At 42.2% G+C, this 27,284-nt stretch overlaps 1 protein-coding gene across 3 annotated transcripts in view; it reads right to left on the bottom strand.

Annotated features, from left to right (window-relative positions):
• The window catches only part of SUSD6 (sushi domain containing 6), a 137,759-nt gene that overhangs the window by 32,954 nt on the left and 77,521 nt on the right, over nt 1-27,284 (bottom strand). The gene's annotated exons all lie outside the window — the stretch shown is intronic.

The raw sequence follows: 27,284 nt of genomic DNA, 5'->3' as shown, positions 1-27,284 counted from the left end.
GAAGCATATTTTATATTTTTGTCTTGTTCAAATAAAAAAAGCTCTACAGATCTGCCTATTACATGTACTGATATGGGCATTTTGGGTGGGCATTCCTACCGGATAGTGGGAAGACTGGGACAATTACCATGATTGTTTTTCTTGCTTCTTTTTTTTTAAAAGTGACTCATTCTAAAAGTAGTTTTTGAGGTAAGTATACACGTACATGTGAAAAGGTGAAATTTTGCAAAATCTTAGCACATTGCTGGATGTTAACCCCAAGCTATACCACCAGTTTCAAGACCTTGGCTGGCAGTAAAAGTAACCTCGAAGTAGATGGTGAAAAAATATTTTATTGTTCTTTAAAACTCCATTTGCTCTTGGACATGTTTACTGTTAAGTATTGGTTTGAGCCAGAGATAAGAAAGTCAAAATACCTAGTTGCAAAGTATATAATAAAAAGGTTGGAGGTGACGTGACCTGCAAGAAGAGATAAACTTGTCTGTAATCACATCTAAATCTCAAGAAACAGTGACAACAGATGGATTGTCATTCCTTTTGTTCATCAGGAAGAGGGGGTTTGTTTTTTTTAAACACAGTATACTATTTTCAAAACAAAATCCACAGAAAAAGACCCAGAACCCCGCAAGAATCCTAAGCTTCAGTTTTCATCTACCCTACCTTAATGCTTTTACACATGAAGAAATACAAGCATGTGTCGTATGTCAAATATTTATATTCTTTAGCACCTTTGGAAATGCATATTTGTTTTAAACCAAATTAGATATCAAAATACATTAACAATTTGTGCAAGTTGCACAGTTTGCCTGCTTCTGCTCTTTTCCTGTGGCTTTTGGAGTGTGGCTGGCATGATGAATCCTGCGCAGGACAGAACCTAGCCAGTATAAATTGCTATGAAGCTCTGACAATTTACACCTGAGGATCTGTCGGTTGGTGTTTCAGTGGGTTAGTCCTTTTCCCGAGAGACTGAAATCACAACATTAATGATTTCATCAATGGTATCAATGGATTTAACACCAGAGATTAAAGTGTTGTGTGCCTCCCCCCTAAAATGGGAAGCATAACTGTAAAATGATACCTCTATTTTGTTATTCCTGTTTATGTTGTTTTTTCCAGTTCTCCAACTCACCTAAAGCTTTCGTTTGCATAATCAGAACTTCATCAGAGGAAGAGGTGAGCTGGATCACCACCTGTCAATGTTATGACCTAGTTTTAACATGATACAAGACATCCATTGTACGAGGTTAAGAGTGGGTTTTATACACTAGCTGTAATATGTCACTAAATTTTGTTTAATGCTTAACATCATTTCTTTCTCTGCCAGACTCTCTTGTGTGTCCCTTGTTTATGTCTTTATTTGTGCATCGGTTGATCTGCATTGGTCATATAAATACAGTTCTAAACAGAGCAAGATCATCATTCTGGGCAATGTACAACTAATATTGAGAGTCTGATCTTGAGAGATGCTGAACCCTCTCAGCTGTGATCAGCTTCAAATGGAAGTTGCAGGTAACCAGCGCTATCAGGGTCATGTGATTATTTTCAAGGACATCTGAGCATGAAAGATCCCTTCATAAAAATCTGATGCTATGGTATTCTGAGAACCAGAGTGGAAGAAAGAGAGACTGATGGAGACTTTTAAGAGAATGTTATTTTTAAAAAAGGAAAGGATTGTTTTTCCAGCTTGGCCATTTCCTAGAACATGGCAATTCCCTCCCACTCCCCAGTCAGCACACACACGAACACATCTCCATACTGCCACCACTGACTTTCACTCAGCAGACAATAGATTTCATAATCTCCTTCTGACTCAAACTTTTAAGGGAAATGTTTAGCAACAGCAGCCAGGAGTTTGAGAGAAATGACAAGTGCCACTTTAGCTAACTTCCAAAAATGTGTCAAGGAAAAAAAAGCAATCTATAAAAACTGCTCATGCACGGAACATTTCAGATGTTCTCTGGGGAAGAAACAGGCAGCATCAGCATGCCTGAATGTTAAAGGAAATACTCCCCAAACATTGTGTGTGTAAATTTCCCTGATGTGTACAAGAGAAGTCCCTAGTTCCCACCAGCTTTAATGCCAGTTCAGCAGAAGGGCTGAGAACACCAGTGAGAGCCTTCATGTAGACTAGTTGCAGCAGCTGGACCTATTTGACCACCAATCAGTTACGTCTTCTGAAAGCAAGTCCAATTGACACAGCAATAAAAATAGGTCCAACTGCTGGAGGCTTGTGTATGCTAGTACTCTCGCTTATTACCACAAGATCCACTAAACTGGCATTGAAACTGCAGAGCTTCCCGCACCACCCCCCGTAAAACGGTCTCCATTAGAGAAGGCTTTTAAAAAAAGGGAGACTATATACTATGTTCCCTTGACATTTCCTAGCCACCACCAGTCACAGGCCACAGCAATGCACCCTGGGCCATGGTAGAGCTAGTGATGTATGTTGTCTAGAACTACTGAGGCTGGGTCTAGACCCACTAGATTATTTCTTCAGGTTCATCTCCATCACCCTGCTTGTACTCTCTGCTTGTCCAGAACTAGATAAGTTCTGGAAGGAGAGGTCCATCAATGGCTATTGGCCAGGGCTGGACAGGGATAGTGTCCCTAGCCTCTGTTTGCCAGAAGCTGGGAATGGGCGACGGGATGGATCACTTAATGATGACCTGTTCTGTTCATTCCCTCTGGGGTACCTGGCATTGGCCACTCTCAGAAGATACTGGGCTAGATGTCTCTCTCCCTTGAAAGAAAGCTGGACACCGAAGAAGAGATTTAAATCTAAGCAAATTATTTTTTCCTTTGAAATAATCCCTTTCTAATATCTGGGAGGTTATTATTATTGAATTCAAGCCATTAGCCAAAGGGGAAAATCCAAACAAACTGCGGCATTTCTGTAAGGACAGGTAAAGAGCAAAGTTGACATGTAGTCAAGTTAACATGGGTGGTTTATCCCCATGAACCCCATTCCATGAATAGGCTACTAAAACATGAAATGGGGAGCTATTGTGAGGGTCCTCCACCATTCTACTGTCACCACGATGGTTTGACTGCCGACATCTGTGGCAAACTATCAAATCGTCCATTAATGGAGAGTCTCTAGGGCCACAAGAGAGGTTTGGGGTGACTGAAGAGCTCCAACCTTTGTATACCAGGGTTAATGAGAACAGCAAACAGTTTAATCGAATAATCTCTCCCCCACTCCCCACCAAATAAAAAGGCCACTCACACAGAGTGGAGAAACAGTCCACATTTAAGCAATTAACAAGTAAGTCTTCAGACAACAAAGCCCTCTGTTATTTATGAGAGGTGCTGGACCCATGCTTCTGTATCACCCACCTCCTTGCCCTTTTGTTGGCACCCTGTTTGAGAACAGAGGACAAAGACCTCCAGAAAACCAGAAAAGGTCACTATGATACTGGATTTTTTTATTATTATTTTATTAGAGGTCAGCACATCGATTGGCTCCTTTTTTTTTTTTTTTTTTTTTTACAGATGTGTGTGGGGTTGTTTTATATACAGTAGATGAGCTACCTTCTTACTACCCACAAAGAACAGCAGAGCTTAAGCAAATTCTCAGGGGCTAGTCACTCCAACAAGTTATTGTACACAAAGCCGCCACTGTCATTTTGGTTCTTTGCCTCCTTTATTCCGTCCCTCAGATGGATCACCTCTATGACATGCTTCCAAACACACAGAGCAGTGATCCTAGACCTCTTCAGAAAGCAGCATGAGGTACTGCTGCAGCCACTCTACTAGGATGTTATTTTTCTTCATTCCCTATTTTACTCCCTATAACAGTGAAATAAAATTAGTCTCCTGAATACACCATGCTCATTCCTACATGATCAATGCTCTGGAAATTACGCTTCTTTGCCATTCCTTCTACCCCTCCCAAACATAAAGGGCCTGATTTTCAGAGGTATTAAAAGCCTTCAGTTCCCAGGCATTCCAATAAAGAGAAGTTCTCAAGGATCACACAGACCTTAGCCTCTCCTTTTCACCATCCATAACACCTGTGGCTACTACAAGAATTGCTTATTTTGGGAAAGTGAAGGCAATTTATTTTTAGGTATATTTTAAAGCCATTTAGCAGCCTAAAATGAGGAGGAGCTGTCAGCACCATGTGACCAGCCACCACTACATGTGCTGTCAGCATGCACCCTGGGGACCTCTGAACTATAGCTATTATTCCAGCATGTTATCAAACCTAGTCACCAACAACAGATTTACAGTCTAGACATCACAGAAAGCAGAAAAGCCTTTTCCATAATGCTGTATTCTGAGGGACCAAACCAACACACACCGGAGGAGGACTGGGACATATTAATCCTTGCTACAACATAGACTGCCTTTATATTACTCACTAGAAGCTATTAACAAGGGCTTGTGGCAAAGGGAATGTAACCTGGAAATCCTCATGAATAATGAAGGCTCGACCCAAATAAGTTCCTGTCCAGAAGTAAAACCGCAGAGGGAACTGCAGCGCTAAATACCTGGGCAGACAAAGGTTTGTTATAGTGAAAACTGACTTTCAGTGTCTGACAGAAACAGGCTGGATGGTTGTACAAAAAGTGCTCCAAGGGCAAGACCTAGTAGTTACTTTTGTTGCATGGCTTTATAAATCTTCACATGTCACTAGCCACAGTAGGACAAGATTTGCAGTGCAGAATACTGGGGATATTTTGTCCCATTGATAGGTCTTGGATGAGAATAACCAACAGCATTGCACCTCACACCCATAACCTCTTACACTACTTTTTTCTATTTTGATTTAGGATTAAAAGGGGGGTTGGTAATGGAAGTGTCCATGAGAACTGTAATCAGGGCACTAGAACAAAGACAACCAACACTGTAATATCTTATGCAATGCTCTCCAAAAGTCATTACCATATATTTGTAAACATGTCGCTGTTCTTATCCCCTCCAACTGTTAACTAGCTAGGTACTGGAGGCTGAAGGAGAAATGTATCATGGACATCAAAAAAGGATTTGTGCTTATTACACTATTCGCAGTTATGGTAGCCAAGAGGTGGGTCCCACCTCTTGCAATTCTGCACAGAGAGCAGCAAGTGCTTCCAGAAATGGATCAAATTGTATAATCCTAGATAGCTGTATCCTCAGGAGGGGACACGTGCTTCTCCAGGTGAAATTCCAGTCCCTATATCCCTGTGCTGCCAGCAGCTTGGTCCAACCTCTACCTTCCCAGCCACACCCCCCACACCCACCCCCGGTTTTAGCTGTTTAACTGGACCACCCACTTCTATATTACGATTTTGGAGAAGGGAAGTTTGGGATCTTTTGGAATAAAGGGCACAATAGTAATAGGAAACATGTAAGGGAACCCAAATGCTTCTAATGAATATCCATGACTACATGAACAGTGAGATCTCCACATTAGAATCATAGCGATAGGGTTCATCTCCCACTTCCTTGTTTCATGAAGTGATGCCTCTACATTTAGACCAAAACTGCACTGGCCTTTTCTACTGCTTTACTGCATTGCAAACTCAAGGTTCATTCACAGCCCATTATAATCCTTAAATCTCTTTCAGAATGAAGGCTTTCCAAGTTTCTCCTCTGAAGTCTGGATTATTCTTCCTCTCAGATGCTTTCATTTTCTTGACATTTGAGTCATTTGATTTTCTGTCTATTTTTCTACCCTCTTCAGGTCCCTTAGTATTATTTCTCTACCTTCACAGGTATTTGCAACTCATCCCAATCCATTATTACCTGCAAATTTCCTCTATGTGATGCTTACTTGCTCTTTTAGACCATTAAAGATGATGGGTAACATTTTCAAAAGTGCCAGAGTGACTTAGGAGCCTAAACCCCGTTTACTTCCAATAAGACAAGATGCTTTTGCAAATTTTACTTGATGTTAATTAAATCCAGACATCACAGCTATTCCACTAGACACCTTTCCTAAATTGAAGTAGATAAAGGATAATGGTAAATGGCAATGTGGTTAATCAGACAACTTTCAATCTATGTGATCATGTTACTACATAAGTCAATTTAAATTAATTGAAGTATCATAAAATTGAGATGTATCAAATGATTTATTGGAATCCAATGCTATTATATTTTGTGGTTCTATCAAAACAAGCACTCTGTCAAGTTTTATCATATATTTTTAGTTCTGACAATTTTCTTTTAATAAACTCTTGCTGCTTAGTACTTATGGTTCCACTACCCTCTAGACATTTAGCAATTTTCTCTCAGTAGGTCTTCCTACTTTACACTGACAGAAGCTAGAAGGACGATCTTAAGTATAAAGTCTCTTCTTTGAAAGTTAATACCACAATTTCTTTCCTGCAGTTTGAGTCAGTGCCTACTAGCCCATGATTTTTCAAATGTATTGGTAGCATAACTAAATTCCCTTAATATCTTACAATTAGCTTGACCAACTAATTTGTGTATATTAGTTAAATTTTTTCCTTACTCGCTTCTTAAGTTATTTTTTCAGGGTCTTCCTTACTTTATAGTTGTTCAAACTTATTTGTCTTGTTCAAAATAGATTAAAAAATGTTTGGTATCAGCTATTTAAGTAATTAAAATTAATTAAATTTACAATGGCAGGAAGATAAAATTAATTTATCTCTAGTGGTTTTCCTTTTCTCTCACCCCAGCAATTTTAGAGAAGCCTTCAATTCCCCTGACTCTTTTGGCCAGCGTGAACTATTATTTTTAATTATCTGTATGGCTGTAGCACCTAGGAGCCCCAGTATCCCACTGTGCTAAGTGAAGTACAAACAGAATAAAAACAGTCCCTGCCCCAAGCAGTTTTCAATCTAAAATGTACAACAAGAGACAGATGGATATGGATTGACAGGGTAGCACAAAGAAACAATTAGCATGATAAGCAGTGGTATCTACACACCAGCAGCCTAACTGTTAAGTTTTTTGTAGGCATATAAAGGAGAATTTTAAGGAGGGATCGGAAGTAGGACAATGAATATGTTTCTCCCAAGTGAGAGGCAGCAAGGGAGAAAGCATGATGGCACTTGTTTGAAAATTTTACAAGTAGGCCCTGGCGGCTGGCATCATGGGCCAAACAGAAGCAAGAGCAGACACTGATAATGAATGAGAAACATTATGTAGAAGGGGGAATTGACTGTGAAGACAAGTAGCTTCTGTTTAATGCAACAGAGAAGGAGTAGCCCGTGCAGAGATGCAACAAGAGAGGTTTCAGAGTAGCAGCTGTGTTAGTCTGTATTCGCAAAAAGAAAAGGAGGACTTGGGGCACCTTAGAGACTAACAAATTTATTTGAGCATAAGCTTTCGTGAGCTACAGCTCACTTCATCAAGAGAGGTGACATGGTCAAAGTGACAGGCTAGACAAACAATCTCCACAGCAGCATTCTGAATAGATAGGAGGGGGACAAGACTTCATTTGTCTAGACCAGGGGAAAGAATGCTGCAGTAACTGAGATGAGAGAGGACGATGGCTTGAACGAGAGTTTTAGCTGTGTGGAGATAGGAAACTCATTCTACTTTTTGCTGCCTTTATCCTTCCCCTGCAAATGTTAAGTGTATATCAATGTCCTGAAAGTAGAAAAGGAAGCAACCAAAGAAGATGAACAATTTTGGGCAATCTCTCAGAAGCTACAATGGCTACTTCTTGTTTCTTGCATTCCTTGCTTCCCAGAATTGAAGTCCATTGCATCTTGTTTATGGTTTTAGCATGTCCCCAACATTCTTCCCTACTAGCGGAGTTTAATATTTCCTCTCATTCCATCTTTGTCACCATAGACAGGTAGGAAAAAATGCCAGTGAATTTTGTGTTTGTTTTCCAGAAGCCTAATTCAGGCACAATGGTAAACAGACTATTTCAGCCTTAGCTTCTTGGCAAGACAGCAGCTAAATTTCCATAGTAATCTCAGCTGGCACGCTTGCTGCACAAGAGACCAAATCAGATCAACAGAAGGACAAACAATGTGAGCATAGTGACATACAGATTTTGCATCGAGAGCTCTCCATCCATCACAGCTTTGTAGAAAGCTGAGTGCACAAGAACCAAAGGCAGCTGGGTTTTCCCCATCTATAGCATGTAAAATCCAGTCTTCAGTGCAGTTCAGTTTGTGGGTGTGAAGCTGATGCCACCCCGTCCTGTCAAAATATTTTTACAGGCACATAAATATGACTGGTCACAGTATTAGACTCTTCAAAAACAAATGAGAACACTTACACAAGATTGGTAGAAATAGTCTGATAATATCTGCTGGGTAAGCACATACAGTAGAACCTCTGACTGTGAAGACAAGTAGCTTATGTTTGATGCAACCGAGAAGGAGTACCCCGTGCAGAGATGCAAGAAGAGAGGTGATATGGTCTGAACTCTGAACACCAGTTACGGACTTACCAGTTCAAAGCCATGAGTGGTATCAGTACTAGTGCAGACACAGCTTGTGGTAGCCAACAGCATCTTAGGCACTATAATATCTGACCATGCTCAACGTAGATCTAGACGACACAGTGGTTAGAATATCAGAAACTCCCTAGAGCTTCCGGCTACCGCTACCAATGATGGGGTCAAAATGTTAGTAACAACTGTGAGAAATTCTGGACAGAGAGCCCAGTGTGCACAAGCCCCTAATATAAGGCTGAAATGAAGAAAACATTTTGGGCTCCTCAGTCATAAAAAAAAGAGGAAAACTGTCTAGTGTCCTACTGAGGAGATTAATGAGTTCTTACTCTACATTTTTAATCAGATATGCTCAGGTAGTTTTAGACCCCAAGATTCAGGTGATTTTTTAAAAGAAGGGTTGTTACAAGGCCCACGATGAACAGAAATATTTTCCTGAAATTCTGAAGTGCGTCAGTAGAAACAATGAGTTTGGATGCAAACAGTTTTTTGCCAGTGCATGATAACCAGGACGGTAGACTATCAACAGAAAGCATCAGATCATTCTACTTTAACTGTTTGAGGTGCAAAAACAAAGGAATATAAGATAATTAACCTGAAATTCTCCAAAATTAGTCACATTTACCTGATTTAAGGATGCCTCCCTTGAATAGGATTTGGTCCCTTTAATTGAACTTCTCCAGTAGGTAACTGTCACCCACTCTAAATTAGTAAAATAAAATAACTTCATGTTTAATTGCTTAAATTTTTAGTCCTATAAAACAAAACTTTCTTCCTCAACAAAAGAGTTTTTTCAACATGATGTGGCCTCCTCCACCAACCCTCTACATCTGCTACCTATGTAAATCAGCAATATTGATAGCCAAAAAGCAGCTTTTCTATTAGCAGCCAAAACACCTCCCTCTTAGAACTTGGGGGCTGTGGTAATCCCCCTTTTGAAATGCTAATGTCATTACAACCACAGCACCAGAGGACAAATGGCAGGGAGCTGGGAGACAGAAGCTCCAGCTGTGTCCTTATACATATGATTTAAGCAGGGCCCTTTGTACCTCTCCTCCCGCAAAGCCATCTCTCTGGCATCACACTCAACAGGATCGACAGATGCTATCCAACACTTCTGATAAATGAGGGTGGAAAGAGGCTTTTTCCAAGGGGATGAATACATGTGTGGTGAGCAGCTTGTGAACAGGCAGTGGTGGACATGGGTATTGTTCTTTCAAACAGACTCAGAATGAGAGAGAGGTTTGGGCAACGCTTGTGAAGACAAAGCAAAAAAGCTTCCCCTCTCTTGCTAATGTGGAAGCAGAATACGGTTACAGAACTGTGGCAAGACATTTGAAAAGTCAACATAAGAGAATCAGACACAGAAGAGTAAGGATTAAAAACCAAGAATTTTGGAAGGGAGATAAACCCTCATGCTTCAGTGCACAGGCCAATCTCTAACTGAGGGCAGCTAGGCAGAATCCTGCCAATAGTGAAATCAGTTTCCTAACTACCTACAACATAGGGTTTCTTGCACCTTTTTGTAAAAGCGGCTGGTGCTGGCCAATGCCAAACAGGATATTGGAGTGGACAGATCACAGGTCTGATCCAGCATGGCAATTTTCATGTCCCCATGCAATATTTACCAATTGTTAGCATACAGCCGTCACAGGTTGTGGCTGTTCTAAGGATTATGGGTTTTTTCGCCCTCTCATACCACTGTGAGGCAACTGATGGCAAATACTGACTTCATAATGGTGATCACCAAATATACCAAATACATTTAAAGATTTTTTGTAATGTTTCCAGCTGCTTACAATTTAGTTATTTCTCAAAATCTAAATTATCACAGAACAAGTGAGACCGCATACACGATGGCTCGGTTCAGTCTTCACTCAAGTGTAAACAGGCTAAGGTTTTACATATTTAAACAGGTGAACACACACATTAACTGGAAGAGTATGCTACAGTCCAAGCTACTATATCCAGTTCATGAATACTGCTGCGTTCATAGAGTTTTCCACTTCACTGTCGCAGACTGGCTGTAATTAACGGACAAAGAAAATATCTTTTTGCCAGAGCAGCAGTTGTACACAGAGGATTCACACAAAGGGGCCCTTTAACATTAGACGAAAGTTTGATCACTGCAGCTTTGCTTGCTGCTTTAGGAGTCCTTTAACTTCTACTCTTTCAGCAAGGCAGTGTGTCAGCATACAGTGAGAGGCGGCCATTCTGTATTACCACTGGTACAGAGGGAGGCTCCTGGCCCCTACAAAGAGGAGGCTGCATTAGATGCAATTTGTGTAGAATGGGATACTAGCAAGAAGCTCTGAACTGAGGCTATTTTGTGAAGAAACAGAGCTTCACTCTCCAGGGACCTGCCATCAGAACTACACTCTCTAAAGAGAGTCAGGAAATGCAACGTATACCTTTAAGAGCAGCTAATTAAAAACTTCAGTGGATGAAAACCACTTTAGTGGCACTGATGGACACCCATCTGCTGACAGCAGGAGAAAGGCAGATAGCTACACTCCTCCTCCTGGAGCTTTCTGTAGCATTCAGTGCTGCCAACCATGAGATACTGCTGTCTCACCTGAAAGAGATGACAGGTGTCCTGAGGTAAGTGCTAAAATGGTTTAAGTCTTTCCTAAAGGGATGAACCCAACAAGTTGTGATAGGAAACTGCACCTCCTCCACTAGACCTGCATTATTAGAGTCCATAAAGACCAATTCTCTCTCTGACCTTATTCTACATCTATGTGCAGTCCAGGTGAACTGGAAGATGGCATGGATTCAAGTGCCATCAATATGCAGAGGACACAACTCTGCCTATCCTTCACCACATACAACGGTACCGCCAAGATGACCCAATGTACGGAAATCAACTCCTGGATGAAGGACAGCTAGATGAAGCTGAAACCGAGCAAGACAAAAGTGATGCTGCTGGGCAGAAAAAAGCATCTGGAAGAACTTCCAGCCACAGTGTTGTCTCCTTTGGTTGAAGATGTATCACAGTTCAGGGGAACTGCCCCTCTCTTTCCCTCTCCTAGTCCAGCCAGGGCACTCACTCTCAGGCTTCCAGCCCCACAGTCATCACCTCAATGTGAATTCCCCAGCAAAGACAGACTGCCTAAGAAGGCCTGCTCTGCTTTTGCTTACTCTTCAAGGCTATAAACCATGTAATTGCCACAGTTATAGGTTGCAAAAAAGCTCCTTCTAAACACAGGACATACATTAAGATAAAAGCATTGCAGAAAACATTTTGAACAATAGGAGAACCTACGTATATGCTAATAAACTTACCAGAGATCTCTACTCCAACAAGGGCTTTGGCCAGTGAACAGTCCTTCAAACCTCACCAAGGGGTTTATTCCATGTGTGACTGGTTCCCCCCAGGTGCCACCTGAAACTGGGGTACCACTGAGCCAGCCTGACTCACCAGCCTGGGCTCCCTTTACACTGTACTGCTGTGACAGGCCCTCAAGCCCCTTCCAGCATACACACAGGTAGGGACACGTCCAGCTGCAGCTACACACGCATGCTTGGGAGCAGCTCTGCATGGGAAGGCTCAGCTAAAGCACCTCCCAGTTCTTAAGGCACGCACCCCCCTTTGGAGAGTAAGCCCATAATTATACCATTTTGTGCTGCACCGAGAACTGTACAGTGTAAGCTCATAAAATTCACCCCCTCCCTCAGTGTGGAGAGAGATATGCAACAGCTTTCTGCCCCCAGTTATTTTCCACACACTGGTTTTAACTACAAAAGATAGATTTCAAAGTGCTTATAAGGGATAGCAAACAGATCAAAGCAGATTACCTAGCAAAACAAACAAAAAGCAATCTAAGCTTAATATACTAAAGAGATTGGATATGAGTAGCAAATGCTCACCCTAATTGTTTTAGGCAGTTTGCAGAGATTCTTGAGGGTAAGCTGCATTTGCTTGCAGTTTAAAATCCCAGATATTCTTTTCACAGGCTAGAAATCCCTCTAGCCTGGGTTCAGCCCTTCTCCTTTAGTCCAGTCTTCATTCCTCAGGTGTTTCCAGCAATCTTCTTGAAGAACCACGATGACATCACTCCCATGTCATAACTAGCTTTTGCATATGGTGGGAAACCTCTCTCCCCCCTCTTGGTTCCCACACACAGTCAGTGGAAAAACACTGGTACTCCAAGATGGAGCTTAGTACCAAGTGACTTGGTTACATGCCCCTGTACGGACACAGCAGCCATGAGGCCATTTGTAGAGTCCTCAGGAAGGCTCTCTGGTGGGAGATTAGCATCTTCGAAGACCCACTATTCTCCCCAATGGCCCTTCCCAGCCAGCCATCTAGACTGATTACATTCTGCCAAGTGGGCATTCCCCTGGTGTAAACACATTTGTAATAGATGCATAGACAATATTTCTAACTTCAGATACCAAAATGATACATGCATATAAATAGGATAATCATATTCAGTGAATCAACCTTTTTGATGATATCTTACATGACCTATCTTGCACAACATACATCAGTTATGCCGTAATCATATCATAAGACTATGGGGTGTAATGCCACACCCTGGTCACAAGTTCAAAACAGCTGATGCACACCCATCATTTTGGGGATCACGCTTATCTACTTTGGGCCTCTGGTCTGGTCCTCACATACCAAAGGATCATTATTAAATATTTGTTCCCAATGTAGATAGATTAATCAAGTCACCCCTTAACAAAGAGAAGGGTAAGCTAAAGAGATTGAGCTCTTTGAGTCTGTCACTATAAAGGCATGTTTTCTAATTCTTTAATCATTCTCGTGGCTCTTCTCTGAACCCTTTCCAATTAATCAACATCCTTCTTGAATTGTGGGCCCCAGAACTAGACAATATTCCAGCAGCAGTCACGTCAGTGCCAAATATAGAGATAAAATAACCTCTCTACTCTTATTTGAGATTTCCATTTATGCCTCCCAGGATTGCATTAGCTCTTTTGGCCACAATATCACATTGGGAGCTCATGTTCAGCTGATTATTCACCACAACTCCCAAATCTTTCAGAGTCACTGCTTCCCAGGATGGAGTCCCTCATCCTGTAAGTACGGCCTACATTCTTCATTCCTAGGTGTACACATTTACATTTAGCTGCATTAAAATGCATGTTTGCTTGCACCCAGTTCACTCTGAATCAGTTTCCTATCCTCTTCATTATTTACTACTCCCCAAATTTTTGGGTCATCTGCAAACTATCAGTCATGATTTTAGGTTCTCTTTCAGATCACAGCTAAAAGTGTTAAACAGCATAGGGTTAAGCACCGATTCCTGCGGGACCCCACTGGATAACGATTCCCTGTTTACAATTACATTTGGAGACTTATCAGTTAGCCAGCCTTTAATCTATTTAATATGTGCAATGCTAATTTTATCTTGTTCTAGGGCGTTTTTTTGTGGGTTTTTTTTAAATCAAAATGTGTGGTATCAAGTCAAATGCTTTACAGAAGTCCAAGTATATTACCTCAACATTACCACCTTTAACAACCACACTTATAATCTCATCACAAAAAGACATCAAGTTAGCTTGACAGGATCTATTTTCCATAAAACTATGTTGATTTGCATTAATTACATTACCCTCCTTTAATTCTTCATTAATGAGTCATGTGTCAGCTGTTCCATTATCTTGCCTGTGATTGATCTCAGGGTGACAGAACTATAATTACCCATCATCCCATTTACTCTTTTTAAAAACTGGCACAACATTTGCTTTCTTCCCAGTCTTCCCCAGTGTTCCAAGATTTACTGAAAGTCACCATTAATAGTCAGAAAACTCCTCAGTCAGCTCCTTCAAAAGTAGTTTAAAAATATGTAACTTGAGTAGCTTCTGTTTAACATCCTCCAGAGACATTAGTAGAAGAGTGATATCACCATATGATGAGACAACGTCATGTTTTCCCCCCAAATACAGAACAGAAATATTTATTGAATACTTCTCCTTTTTCTGCATTATTACTGATAATTCTAGCATTTCCATCTAGTAACAGACTAATACCATTGTCAGGATTCTTTTTTTCCTAATATATTTTAAAAATGCCTTCTCATTGTCCTTAACTTTGATGAGCACAGATTTCTCCTTTCTCCCTTTTGCTTCCCCTATTAGTTTTCTAAAATTCCTACCTTCTGGATTTATATTCATTACTAGGAACTTCCCCTTTCTTACATTTAAAAAAAAATTATATGTATATTATGGCTGACTTCTCTTCCCCTCTAAGTCAGGTTGGTTTCTTAACCAGCACAGCCTTCTTCCTCAATCAAAAAGATGCTTTTTGGGCATGTAGTCAGGTTTTCTTAATTGGAATTCATTTATCATTCACATTTTTCTGAGACTCCGTTCTTCCTCCTAGCTGATTTGGCTCATAATGAAGAACATGAGAACTGCCATAATGGGCCAGACCAGTGGGCCATCTAGCCCAGTATCCTGTCTCTGACAGTGGCCAGTGCCAGAACTTCAGGGGAAGTGTACAGAACAGCCGCCATTGATGGACCCTCTGCCATGAACTCATCTAGTTCTTTTTTGAACCAAAAGTTATACTTTTGGCCACCACAACATCTGCAGACTTTGCCACTTCAAAATGTTCATTACTGATCCGGAACAGGGAGTGAACTGTGAACAGCATATGTCCCAGAACAGAAGTTTGGAGGACCCTGCTGTTTACCTCTCTCCATTGTGAAAACTGACCATTTATTCCTACCCCATTTTCAGCTTTGTGAAATGGGCCCTATTAAAGCAACAAGTCTATATTACTGATATGGACTTTATTCTGCTTCCACATTATAAATATGATCAAGTCATGATCACATGTACCTAAGCTACTATTAATTTTTAGTTCTGTCATCAGGTACTCTGTTAGGACAAGGTCTAAAAGAATTCCTCTGTGTAGGCTGGAACACTGAGTTAGGGAACGGTCATATAATGTTTAGAAATTCCAAGGATGTTTTAAGTTTTGGCAGCATGAAACCTCCAGCATGTCACTCAAATTGATGTCCCCCATGATCACGCAGTTTTTTCCCTACACATTGTAGATAGGAGCGTATGCTTGGAATATGCTTCAGATTTCAGTATTGCCATCTTGTGCCCCAAGACTGCTACACTGAAACCAAACCAGTCAACAGAAAAATACATTCCACAGCTTGTAAAAAAGTGCCTAGTTACTTTCCTTAGGGAAGCCAAGAGTCAACAGAAAGGAAGAAATATTGCACTAGTCATTGGGACTGTCAAATGTCAGGTCTATTCTCTCCACATCCATCCCAAATAGAGAAGGAAGAAGTGTCTGAAATATGTCAGCACACAGCTCAGCAAAAGCCACCTCTAAAACAGCACTAGCAGTTTTCAGAAGCAGCTCTCTTCTTGGTGTACACTGGGCCTAAAATAAGAACTATTTAAAGTTTACAATCTGGTGGACAGTTTTCCCAGCGCTATAGTCAAGTTTCTTCTTAGGAGCAGCTAGAGAGTAAGCAACAGCCATCTTTGTGGCATAACACACCAAAAGCCAGTTCCAGGTAGAACTCCCTCTGCAGCAGAGAACACAATTCTCCTGGCTCACATCTTTGGTGGTGCTGGCACCCAGGAAAGTAGGCCACTACAGTTTGTGTTACTTTTTCCCCTCACCCTATTGCATTAGGAAAGACCCTTCTCCACTGAAAACCCATACAGATCTTGTCTACGCTGGGGAAATTTAGCATTAGCAGGAGCCTTAGTTTTGACAAGGTTTCAGTGGTTGTTGGAGTTTTCAGACCACCACATTGACAGTTTTAACTTGTCTACACTAAGGCTCCCACTGGACCAGTGGGAATTTTATTTTCTTTCCTTATTTCTTTTGAAAAACTCCCCAACGCAGACAAAGTCACAATGGTGGCCAAATAGAAAAGGGACCCCAAAAAAGCAAGTCAGAAAGCTATTTTCAAAACTTTTAATATGAGCAAGAAAAAAAACCTAGAAACCTCTCTGAAAAGTAGAGAGCATCCCTCCAAATGTAGCAATGGCTTCTATTCACAATTCCCCCTCCACCCCCTTCATTTCATGGCCATGCATTTCAAACCCTCCCCAATCTGATCTACACCAATGATTTCAGGGCACTTACAAAGGCAGCTGACAGCAGATGCTCCAGTCATCAGTATTCTCACCGCACTGTGCTGCTTATTGATAAAAGGTTTCAGAGTAGCAGCCATGTTAGTCTGTATCCGCAAAAAGAACAGGAGTACTTGTGGCACCTCAGAGACTAACAAATTTATCTGAGCATAAGCTTTCATGAGCTACAGCTCACTTCATCGGTTTTCATGAAGCTGATAGATTTCCACTCCATACGGCTAAATTCAGTGCCTTGCATAATGACAGGTTTCAGAGGAGCAGCTGTGTTAGTCTGTATCTGCAAAAAGAAAGGAGTACTTGTGGCACCTTAGGATGAAAAACCAATGAAGTGAGCTGTAGCTCACGAAAGCTTATGCTCAGATAAATTTGTTAGTCTCTAAGGTGCCACAAGTACTCCTTTTCTTTTTACTGATAAAAGGCTTCCATCCCTCGGGAGTCTCCCTTAATTCCACAACGTACTATGAACCCTCAGGCCGCAGATCAACTTTTAAAATCCCTACAATACTCTAACAGAGGTGTCGTTAACTGCAGCTGCAGCAGAGACCATGAGCAGGGAGCTCTCCTAAGTATGATGCTGTAATGAAGTAAACCTTACCTAACCATTAAAGTGTTAAAGTTCTTCCAAGAGCATCATGTTATTCTTATCCCTCCCACTCTACTCCTCTGCTTGGACACCTAAACACCCCCTTCATTTCACTACTCACCCTTTGAGCCATTAATTGGTTTGTCAAACCATTGGGTCCTTTTTGCAACTCTAAATCTAAACCTTCTTTTATATTCTACCTCCACATACTCCTCCCCCACCCTTCTTCTGCCCATCCTAGCATCTTATCTTTCCAGTTTCCCTCCTGCAACTTCATTCTATTCTCTCCTCTCCCTGGAGCTCCAAATGCGTCTCCAGTCTTATTTTACGGCCATATTATAGCTGTGAATCTCTATAGCTAACGTTGTAGGAGACTATCTATTCTTGGTCCTATTTTTGACCCTCTTTTAAATAATTTGCTTTCCTGTAACCCAGAAAAATTTTACCCATGGCTAAAGCAATGTGACACCTTTGCCAGTGGAAGTTGACGGAAAAAAATGCAAAATTGTCCAAGTAATGGATTCAATACTGCGGCTACATTTTATAATCTTAATTTGTTTCTTTAGCACAGGTGGTAAAGGGGGCATGAGGATGACAGAGGAGAGAAACTGGTGCCAATGAAAAAACAGCCGCCTTCATGAGAACGGTGCAAGACACCATGCAAACCTTTTCCACAGGATCCTGCCAAATGCAGCTTCACACTGAAACAGCAGCAGCCCTTGGTTTTCCAGGGTCTAGCTTTTTATATATGTGCCAGCAGCACCACACTCCCAATCCTATCTTTGGTTGTGATGACACAAAGGCATCCTCCAGTGATGGCATTTATCTTCCTTTAAAAAAAAAAAAAAGCAGCATTCTGGGGCCTAAACAGGGTGGTGATCCCTTTTTGCTTTAAAAGCTGAAACAAAAACAGGATCAGATACAAAGACAAGCATCAATAAGCAGCAGCAGCTATGCTACAGAGATCAGTCCTCGATTCTGCTCTCAAGTAGGGAGTAAAGATTTGCCCCACCGAAATAAGCCTGGCTGAGTATAGGAAACAGAGCATGCAAGATTAAATTAAGGCTCCTTGGTTACTGTACTGCTTCGTTCCCTAGCTTCTCTTCCCCCGAGACCTTTTTTGTCTTACAGTTCACACAAACGCAGCATTCCTTTGCTTCCATGAACATCTTGACTGCAAAGAAGGGAGTCATGCAAGTACATAGCACTGAAGCATTTCCTGTTGGCAGCTCCCATATATGGAAAAAACACTGAGGCACAAGAGAAAGCTTCCTCAAATGCTGGCAGCACAAGCTCTGTGACAAAGCATTCTCTCTCTTTTCCCAACCTCTTTCTTCAGCTCCGTACCTCCAACACACTCATCCCCCTCCTTCCCTCACACAAAGAGCATAAGAGTTCAGCCATACTGGGTCAGACCAATCGTCCATCTAGCTCAGTATCCTATCTCCCGACAGTGCCAGATTCTTCAGAAGGAGCAAACCAGAACAAGGCAATTTAATCAAATGATCCATCCCGTCATCCAGTCCCAGCTTCTGGAAATCAGAGGCTTAGAACCCATTTATAGTTTTGGCCTTCACAACATCCCCAGCATCAAGTTTCACAGACTGACTGCGTTGTGTGAAGAAATACTTCCTTATGTTTGTTTTAAACCTGTCTATTAACACTTCCTTATTCTCTTTCTCCACACCACCCCTAATTTTATAGGCCTCTATCACATCCCTCCTTAGTGGTCTCTTTTCCAAGCTGACTAGTACCAATCTTTTTAATCTCCCCTCATACGGAAGGTGTTCCATACCTCTAATAATTTTTGTTGCCCTTCTCTGTACTTTTTCCAAGTCTAACATATATCTTTGAGATAGGGTGACCAGAAAGGTTTCAGAGTAACAGCCGTGTTAGTCTGTATTAGCAAAAAGAAAAGGAGTACTTGTGGCACCTTAGAGACTAACCAATTTATTTGAGCATAAATTGGTTAGTCTCTATGCTCAAATAAATTGGTTAGTCTCTAAGGTGCCACATGTACTCCTTTTCTTTTTGGTGACCAGAAATGCAGTCTTCAAGGTGTGGGCGTACTATATAATGACATTCTGACATTTTTTCATCTTATTATCTATCCCTCCCCTAAAGGTTCTTAACTTTCTAACAGTACCTAACTGTTCCAACAAATGGAGACTGCACAGCCCATGAATTCTCTTTCTGCTTAGATACAACAGATTTCAGTGTGATCCAAGGAGTGTACCCTACAGTTACTCTATCCAGTGCTCTAACATGCTGCTGTACCTACAGGTGTAACTCACTCCCCTTTCCAAAGCTTCCATAGCATTCCTTTCAGTGCTTCAAGCTGCAATTCATTCATTCTCCAGATACAGCCCAGCTCCCTGTGCAACCAGAGGCTCAGTTGCCTGAGGGGAAAGGCTGGTTGTAAAGGAAAAGAAGTCTGAAAGCTCTCCCAGGTTTTTCTTGGTTTTTTTGCTTTTTTTGAGAGAGACTGATACTTATGGTAAAGATACTTGAACCTTGACTACACTACAGCCTTTAGCATTAGGTTTCAATTTTCCTAGTGCAGACGCAAGCTAAGTCTTGATCTGGTGACCCAAGTGTTTCTCCCCAGCTGAGACAGCCACACTGTAGAGTTGGGGATCACTAGCAGTGCTGCTAGTGCTTAACCCACCCTCAGAGAGCTTAAAGAGATCAGGGGAAGGAGGGGGACTGGGGAAGAGGAAGAATCGGTCAGGTAATTGGGAAGAAAGAGGCCAACTTTTTTTTGGGGGGGTGGGGGGGAATCTATCCTACTTGAAACATAGGAACGTAGGATGTAAGACTGGAAAGAATCTCCTGGGTCATGGAGTCCAGTCCCCTGCTGTTGCAAGCAGGCTTATCATAAACCCAGCGCTTCAGCTGCCAGAAGAGGCAATTCAGGCATCAAAAAGGGAGAGAAGTGACAGGGGAGTGACCAAATTACATGTAAAAAGTTGTCCAAGTTGGATTACCCTGTTTTGAGTTTCAATGGCAGGATATGGTCCCACAAGTTCCAGAAAAACCCAAACTTGAGAATGTTTTCAAACTGCAGTGCTCAATAACTAAGAGTCTGGGCCAAGTGCCAGGATTACTCTGCATATTCTTCTTGTCAACTGTTTGAAATGGGCCATCCTGATTATCACTACAAAAGTTTTTTTTCTCCTGCTGATAATAGGCCACCTTAATCGATTAGTCTCGTTAGAGTTGGTATGGCAACCCCCATTTTTTCACGTTCTGTGTATCTATATCTTCCTACTGTATTTTCCACTGCATGCATCTGATGAAGTGGGCTTTAGTCCACAAAAGCTTATGCTCAAAATAAATGTGTTAGTCTAAGGTACCACAAGTACTCCTCGTTCCTTCTGCATAAAAAGTTTACAAGGGAGATGAGTGTCTTCAACCTAGTCTGCAGAGAACATCAAGGAAAAAGCAATTCTGATTTACCATCTTCTCACAAGAAAACCAGGACAAAAAAAAAAAAAAATGGACAGGGAAGCCTTCATGCCTCCCTCTAGAGTACCAGTTTCTCGATTTCATGAGCCCTAACAGGCTGGCTCCATTGGTCCTGATCTCATTAGCTCAGTGATAGTGTAGAGAGGCAGGATCCTCAGCCAGCATAGGTATTGCCAGCAGTTACAGCTGAGCCAACTACTCTGGGGGCAAGAATTTAAATATCTTATTAAGTCAAACTTAAGAATTTGAGGAGCCCATTCTATGTTCCCCTCCTTCCCACTCCTTCTCCCTGAACACCATGGCAGGACGGGCAATAAGACCATCTTTTTGGACCCTACATACAAAGAATCAGGAGAAATTTCAGGCAGAGCGGCTCAGGTTTTAATGAGAGTTTGGTGGGGAAAGGGATTATGTCAAAAATCTGTCTTCCAATAGAGACCAGGCCATGTGCTCAATTATTTATCTACTTACCATAATAACAAACCTTCTGTAATTTGCATGAGGGAAAGGTTCAACCAGAAAGACCAGTTCTGACCCCCAGTAAAGAAAAGCAACAACCCACAGTTAATCTACATAACCTGGCACCTCTGGCAATTTGCCCTTCTTGCTTAGATTAAAGGAAATAAAGGGTTTTTGCCTCAATTTGTCCTTACCACTCACATACCCCCATCTTCTGTGCAGCCTCAGAGCATTGTTTTCCCTTCTTCTGCCAAAAGCAGCTGCATACAGACAGTCCTTAAAGATCAGCTACAAATCAGTGAAGCCTTCATTGTGAAGGTCACCCCCTCACACTCTGGAGAGGACTGGTTCACAACACAAGACATATGGTCACTAATGTTCCAAAATTAAAAATTGTAAATACAGATTAAACTATTGGGAACAGGCCAATAGTTGCTATATAGTAAAAGCCAAAGCCTCAAGAGACCAGAAAAGGAAGACTCCAACTGAGAAGACAGCGGCAGGTTCCTCAGGAGTGAGTCAGAATTGGACACTTAGTTCTAAAGGCTAATTTATAGTTACCGTTTCTTATCTATTTTCTTCTTATCCTTCAGTTCTCTTTACTAATCTAAATTAGGTTTCCTAATTGGCATAGTCTTGCCACAGATTGTGTATACACAGTTCCAAGTTTCACAACTTTCCTGTTGAAGGGTTTTGGGGGAGACACACACACACCACTTATAACATACTCTTGGGAAGTACAGACGGTCAGTCTCAGAGACCTCATCATTTGCCTCCTCTTCCCTGAACAGGCGAAGGGAGGAGCAAGTGACAACCTTGTTTACTGATGTTCAGGAAGGAATTCAGGCGGCTGCCAGTTCAATTTCAGGGGTGCCTCACCAGAGGCCTGTTGCAGCAGCCTGAGCATGCTGGGTACAAAAAAGAATAGAGTAAAAAAAGGATCATGCCACCCTACAGACCACTAATTTCTGTGTGTTCGGATACACTATTTATTCTGAGTTACTCACAAGTTAACATTTTGTGCTATTACAGCACTTTTCATCTGAAGAGCTTAAAGTGCTTCACAAACAAAGAGGTAGGAGCCTTGGCACTTAGGCACCTATTTAAGCCACTCCCCATTTCTCATTAGAATGGGGCAAGAATTACAAATCAGCTCACATACAAAGGATCGCTATCATGGTTTTATTAAGTCTTCCAATTTGAATTTTCAAGACCCAACAAATTGTGTGGCTGGTTCAGTTTAACAGAATTCTACTAAAATCGAAGTCTTGCTTGATTCATCACCAAAAGTATGTTTGAGTGGTCTAGTTCTGGTTCCATATGGACCAGTTTCCACATAAACCAAGCCACTATAAACACTGCACTGTTACCATCATGCATGCGTGACCAATGGCTCCATTGTTATACACTCTAATCCTCTGCATTGTATTTCCAATTTGTGTGTTCTCCTTCATGAGACACCCCATCGACCGCCCACCCTCCTCCCTTCCTCTGCTTCTTTTCCCATTGCCAGTTTTCCTTCTCTTTCCAAGGTGCTATATCCCCTCTTTGGATTTTAGATGACTACAAAATCAGCCCAATCACTTGTCTGTCTAGCCAGTGCTATCACAACCACTAAATAATTCACCCACAACTACATGAATGTCATGTTTTAATCTAGCATAATTCTAGAGGCAAAAGCAATCCTCAGATTGCTATTCCTCTGGAATGTATATAAAGCAAACAGAATCCCTCAGTGCCTTGGAGTGTTCTCACAAGACAGAGCAGGAATAGTGAGCTAGCTGTTCCATGGGATGCAAACATCACTCAGCAGTATCCAAGAGCCTCTGCATGGAGCAACCTTAGCACTGAATAGGCCTTAGCACAGCAAACATCACATTTGTCATGTTTGCATCAGAAGCAACATACAGGAATGGGATCTTCTCAGTTCCTAGGTGTTTGAGCCTGAATATACAATTGTAAGTGGTGACCTTAAAAACAAGTAGCTTGTTGTACAGTGCATATTTCACTAGTGACTAGTCAATGACACACACACAGTATCTTGGCCACAGTACAGATGCATCCTACAAGGAAATGGAATCAGCTAGGACAGGAATTCAACTGCAACATTTCTGGCCCCTATTTTCAGAATGTTCTTTCTGTCTCCAACCTCCACCATCTTCTCTCATTGAGACTTTGAGAGCTTGCTAGTATGAGCACAGATACAAAAAGAGCAGAAAAGAGAAGAGACTTTCCCTATTATAAACCCAAAGAGTATCCTTAGGAGTCCACTCTTCTTCCCTCAAAGCCAAAGACATGGAGCTGTGAAGTACGATAGATATTTCTGAATATCCCCCTCTTCTGATTGATTGAGCATGGCTTCCAATCTATCAGCACCAAGTTGTACTGTTTTATGTGTTAAGGGTATTGCTGGAGTTGAATTTCACTTGACTGAAAGCCCTGAAAGTTCAAAGCTGCTTTCCCCAGACACTGCAACATCCTCAGTCACTAAGCAACTTATCACCTTCACCTTGAAGCACATCAAGGATATTAAGAAAGATTGCTTGAGACAATACTGAGGATTTTTCTCAAAATCCATATATGAATAATATCCATTTAACACACAAAGAAGAGACCAGACACCAGCTGACTGGAAATGGGTCTGTCCTCTGCATCTACCCACATGGCAAGCAAAATGAGTGTTTGTCGAGCAGGAATATCTAACCTACGGGCTGCTGAAATAATGTAGGTTACAGCTTATACAAAGCAAATCTCTACATTATTATACACATTACACAGTCCTATATACATTTGTTACATTTAATACTTCACTAGCCACAGCCTTTACCTTCAATCTCTCTGACCAGAACGAAGCCCATTGTTTTTACATTTCTAACAAGACAACCAAGGCAATTCTTGTACTGTTTGTGGCAGCTGCGACCCATGTGGCTGTAGCTCTGCATTCAAGACAGTCTTAACACAGGAGTCTCTACGAAGCAAGAGCTTATACCCTGACACACCCCCATGTTCCTCCAGAGCATTTATGTGAACTAAGTGGAGTTTGAAAGAGGAGCAGGGGGAGGAAGAGATGATTTCCCAACTGATTTGCCTGTATTCATGGTTTATACCTCTGGATCTCAGCTCCTTGGCAGACTCACTCACTAGCATGACTCAACTGACAAGCTGCTGCAAGTGCACTCCCTTGGTTATGTGCCACATTGCCTTCTCCTCCTAGCAACTATCTTTTAAATCTGACACCAAGATCTCAACCAAGAACTACTGCAACAAAGCATCTGAACTTGGAAACACTCATTTCCCAAAACACGAGATTCTTTTCCTCCCATAGGAAATACAAACCTATCTTGATAAAAAAAACTCTTCTCCTGGGTTGTTTTCTCACCATTTCATACCTGGGCAAAAATGAATCCATCTGGGACAGAAGATAATTGTTGTAGACTAATCCAGAGTACTGGGTGGAAGAAGGGAAACAATTCAGGACAACTCTAGGCTTTTCTGACATGGTAGTTGAATGCTCTCTAGTGCTGTTGTGTGTAACACACAACTAGATATCTCTGAAAAATAACACTGTAAAAGCTTAACAGTGTCATGGTTGACTTTTCCCTTTCAGCAGCCCTGTACAGCAGTGGTCATTTGCATACAGATTACAGTCTCAATTACAGATGTTTCAATATGCAATTGGAGTTTCAGGGATGGTGAAGCTTCGGTCCCAGATCACAGAGTACTTGACAGGCTGGTGGCTACAGAGTCTATGCTGGGTTATTATTGGGGGTAGAGGGGCTGGAAAGAGATGGATTATGATTTTAAAAGGTCTTTTCCATCTACAACTACAGATTTTAACGTAGATAGTGGTCACCCATTCCTGTCTGTCTCTCGAACCCAGCAGCTCCCTCCCCACCAGAAAAGGCCAGATGCGCCAACAAGAGGGGCTCCTCATTTGTCAGTAGCTCCCAACATCAATAGGCTTTTCTAGCCAAATCCACCTCCAGAAGCAATTGGGCATCCCTTATAACTGGCATTTCTAGTATCTAGAAGAATCTCATTGTGCTAGGCCAGGGGCGGCCAACCTGTGGCTCCGGAGCCAAACGCAGCTCTTCAGAAGTTAATATGCGGCTCCTTGTATAGCAGGGGTAGGCAAACTTTTTGACCTGAGCGTCACATCAAGGTTCCGAAACTGTAAGGTGGGCTGGTGTAGTGTATTAAATTGCTCCCTGTAGGAATGTGCTACTTACAGTGTACTACTTACAGCGGTCAGTCCTGGTGCTCTGAGCAGCATGGTAAGGGGGCAGGGCCAGGTTGTTTGGGGAAGCACAGCCTTCCTACACAGGTGTACGGTATTAAATCGCTCCCCATAGGCATGGGCTACTTATGGTGTACTACTTACAGCGGCCAGTGCTGGCGCTCAGTAAGTAGCACATTCCTACGGGGAGCAATTTAATACACTACACCGAGCAGTGGCTCTCACAGCCGCGCTGCCCGGCAGGAGCTTGCAGCCCCACCGCCCAGAGCACTGGCAGCATGGGAGCTGAGGCTGCGGGGGAGGGAGGACAGTAGGGGAGGGGTCGGGGACTAGCCTCCCGGGCAGGGAGTTCAAGGATTGGGTAGGACAGTCCCGCAGGCCGGATGTTGCCCACAGGCCATAGTTTGCCCACCTCTGTTGTCTAGGCACCAACTCCGGGGCTGGAGCTACAGGTGCCAACTTTCCAATGTGCAGGGGGTGCTCACTGCCCAACCCCTGTCCCCACTCCACCCCTTCCCACCCCCTCTCCTAAGCCTGCCATGCCCTTGCCCCTCCCCCTTCCCCCAAGGCTCCTGCATGCCACAAAACAGCTGATTGGGAGATGCAGGGAGGGAGGGGGAGGCACTGATCAATGGGGCTCCTGGTGGGCCGGAGGCGCTGGGAGCCCCCGAGTGGGGGGGAGGGAGGGATTTGAGCTGTAGCTCACGAAAGCTTATGCTCAAATACATTTGTTGGTCTCTAGGGTGCCACAAGTCCTCCTTTTCCTTTTTGCAGATACAGACTAACACGGCTGCTACTCTGAAACCTGACATATTACTGTGGCTCTTTGGCAATGTACATTGGTAAATTCTGGCTCCTTCTCAGGCTCAGGCTGACCGGCACTGTACAGATAACTACTGCTAGGCTCTGTACAGACAGAGGAAGTGACAGTCCCTGCCCAGAATTGAGCTTCCAACCTTCACATTTTGCGGATTTTAAACTTTTATTTGCAATGCTTATATCATCCTGTCTCCAGCTACTGAACTCAAGACCTCATTCACCCTCTTTGTTCCCTTCTTCCCTTCCTTCTCTATTCCTTTTGACTTTCAACCCCTCCTTGTGCCGACCTCTACTCCATAATGTCCTTCCCCCAAACCTAGAGAGAAACTGAATATTCGCTCTTTTTAAAAGCCACGAACCACTAACAAGACTAGCACCAGCCACTACCTACACTACTTTGCTTGTATGCTGCATCCTTCTCCCACATCTCATCCCAGGTTTTTAGTCTTTAAAACTGTAACCTTTTCAGTGCAGGGGTGTACGGCTTCTAGTACATATTGGGTGCTACTAGACTATAAATTATAATTAGGCTTAACACTTATTTGGAATTTATACTTCATTTCCAGCAGGAAGCCACTGCCATACATAGGAGCAATTATTAGAAGTCAACACATTTTCTTTTTTGTAATAAGTCTTATTTAACATCGCTGTACAGGAACAAGAACACCCTCCTCTCCCCCATTCCCAATATTTCTCATTCTAGTGGTCACCACTGCAGATGTTCACTGTGGCGCATATCAAAAAGCATCTCAAGAAGGCTAGTAATACAGAGAGGTTATTAGCTTTCAACATGCACTATATAAATATAAATATATAAATATAAATGTGTGTGTAAGTAAATGCAATACAATGTTAATTCATCAGTGAGCCCTGGTGCATGTATATATGTGTATACACACACACACACACACACACTAATATACATATACATATAAAGTGTGTGTGTGTCTTATTTGTGCATTCCCTATACAAATTCTACCCTCAAGGGTTGGAAGTGATGTATTGTTTGGCACTTTCTCCATCAGCCAGTTTTGTCCACATTTGCACCTCTCACCACACACTTCTGTCAGAAGAGCATCAAGAACAAGAGACAAGAAGAGAGATGAGATGAATGGGGGAGAAGCTGGAAAGTGGCTAACAGCAGGTCAAGTGACATGTCAGAAGTTACCGAATAAGAGACCAAAATGAAATCAATTGATCCCAAACTGCAGTCTGCAGAGCATTGGCTGGTCATTTGGTGCTGGCTCTCTACT

This window comes from Lepidochelys olivacea, assembly GCF_965140295.1.
Source record: "Lepidochelys olivacea isolate rLepOli2 genome assembly, chromosome: 6".
NCBI classification, from domain to species: Eukaryota; Metazoa; Chordata; order Testudines; family Cheloniidae; genus Lepidochelys; species Lepidochelys olivacea.
Note: the sequence above shows the minus strand (reverse complement) of the source record. Positions and strands in the feature narration are given on the sequence as shown.